The 2,317-nt window shown below is 44.0% G+C and overlaps 1 pseudogene; it reads left to right on the forward strand.

The window, feature by feature from the left end:
- Positions 1 to 1,148: 1,148 nt before the first annotated feature.
- LOC147005164 (sterol O-acyltransferase 1 pseudogene) lies at positions 1,149 to 2,051 on the forward strand (annotated as a pseudogene).
- The last annotated feature ends 266 nt before the right edge of the window (positions 2,052 to 2,317 follow it).

A 2,317-nucleotide genomic window follows, 5' to 3' on the forward strand; every position in this document is an offset into this window, starting at 1 on the left:
TAAATCCCTATGAATGGAATCATTGGAGTATATAGTAGTGTATTTTACATCTTTTGAGAACTCTTTGTGTAGGTCCCTATGGTAGCGACTCCACGTTTAATTCCTACTACTCTTGTGGAATACCCATCAGAGGGGAGCAATCAAACAAAAGTTTAAGCCAATAGAAAGTTTTTATTAGTCAGTCAGCACAACTCTGCTGGGTGTTTGGGATGCCAGTGTTGCTCTGAGTTTCTCAGGGTGTGTCTCAGAATGGCACAGGAACAGTAATCTAGAAGCAGAACTGTAAAAGCCAATAGGCAAGGTTAGTAAACTTAGGGCCTTTCCTAGAACTATGGACTTGGATGGATTAGGCCTTTGTTTTAGTTTTGTCAGGTGATGCTGTCTACATGCTGAGTTTTATAGCCCAAGTGGTACTTCTATAATGGCAACAGTTGTGCTAAGGTCTGGGAGCCTGTTCCATCACTACTGTCAATGGCCTCAATGTCTTCATACACTTACCTCTATTTTTTTCTCCATACAGTTGTGTCTGTTCTTACAAACGTGTGCTGGTGTTTAGTTGTGGCTTTGGTTCACATCTCCCTGTTGATTAACCATGCTGGAGACATTACTTCCATTCCCGTTGGCCATCTGTTTGCCTCCTTGACTAACCCCTCATCAGATGTGTGATATGTGGATGTTGTCTTTTAGTTCATTGGTGTTCCCTTGGTTGCATACCCGTTTGGGTCCCATAGAGCTCCACTGCCTAGTTTTACTTTTGTGGTCTGTGCTTTTGGTGACATCCCCACGGAATCACAGGCATCAGACATTGTCCTGAAGCTACCCCAGGTGACTATCTGCCGCCAAGACTAGTAGTCACTGCCTTAACTGTACCTTGCTGTAACATGAAACCAGAGGTTCGAGCCTAACAGGAAATGGTTCATGGTCCAACAGACCAGCAGCTAACCACATTTGTCACCATTTTGGCATGGTTACCCCTATTGGAAAGGCCACTTTATGATTTTTGGATGAGATAGGGGTGAAGTAGAAACTACTTTGAAAAAGATAGTTTGGCAACACAGGCAGAGGGATTGACGCCATTTTTTTTTTCTGATGAAAGTTGCTGGTTATTTGGACGATTTCCATGACCAACTATTGCAAACCCTGCATCGATGGATGAACGTGGGGGTGTGCTCAAAGCCTTCTCATTCCTTGAAGAAAAGAAAAATGATTCTAGAGCACCTAGAGAACAAGGGAAAGTTTTATTGAGGGGCGATCTCTTAGATGAGCTATTTTAAGCAGACGACATCGGAACACCAGGACATTAGCACATGTCCAGGGCTCTCTTCATCATCATTGTTTTCGACCCACTCAAAGTAGATTACACTGCTGAAGGAACGGCTGCTTGAGTTTAGTCTCCTGGCCTGTGCACTTGGCAAACTTCCTGTAGTTATGTGGACAAGGTGAGACACATCCCTGTGTACACTTTCATTTCCTCATTTCCTGTTTTGTCATTGGGTTGATAGCTACAGTAAGGGTTCTCACACACAAGTCTATTCTCTTGTCCATGACTTGCTTTTATGGTCTCTCCAGTTAGGAATTCTTGGTTTGGTAGCGGCATATGTTATATTGGCATAAACATTACCACCAGTCCAGGTTCATTGTTTTCCTTGAAAGGATTCCTTTGAGAATGATGTCTTGTTCATTTGTCAGACAGGTGGTACCAAATGCAGCCACAGAATGATCCAGCTCAGTTCTGACACCCACAGCCAACCAGCTTTGTGTTTCCTGTTTGCTCCCACCCTTATGTACCATGACAGCATCCAGGACTCCCACTGTAAGGTGGGTTGTGTTGCTATGTAAATTTTAATAGGTTCGGGATTGCCTGTTTTATGTGTTACTGCGTCTATAAAAGGCCAAGTGATCCACTGTCTCAGCGTATCATGCAGAAGCCCTTCAGAGGTTATGTTCTTCTCCCCAAGCATGCTGGTGCTGTTCTTCTCTTTCTTTTGCCCTTATGCACTTTGCTGAGACATTATGCTGTGGAAATAGGCTGTTTGATGAAAGATGGGTGAAATCTATATCATATCCCACCAAATGCAGGACCTGGATGGGCTGTGATGCTCATGACTGACTGCATTATGCTTACAAAGACCCCTTCAGATTTTTTTTCTCAAGGAAGTGCAGATCTGCTGCCATGTTAGCGGTCTTTGCTGTGTCAGTCAGCTGTGGTGCATGACTGTGCCCTGGCTGCTGGCTTGGATAGTTTCTTTCCACTCCTCTTCATGCTCCTATGTCCTTTGCAATGGCTTTTAACTACAGTGGCTGGAAAAGGCCATTT

The sequence above is a fragment of the Mus caroli genome, unplaced genomic scaffold, assembly GCF_978045245.1.
Source record: "Mus caroli unplaced genomic scaffold, Mus_caroli_1 scaffold_4, whole genome shotgun sequence".
NCBI lineage: Eukaryota > Metazoa > Chordata > Mammalia > Rodentia > Muridae > Mus > Mus caroli.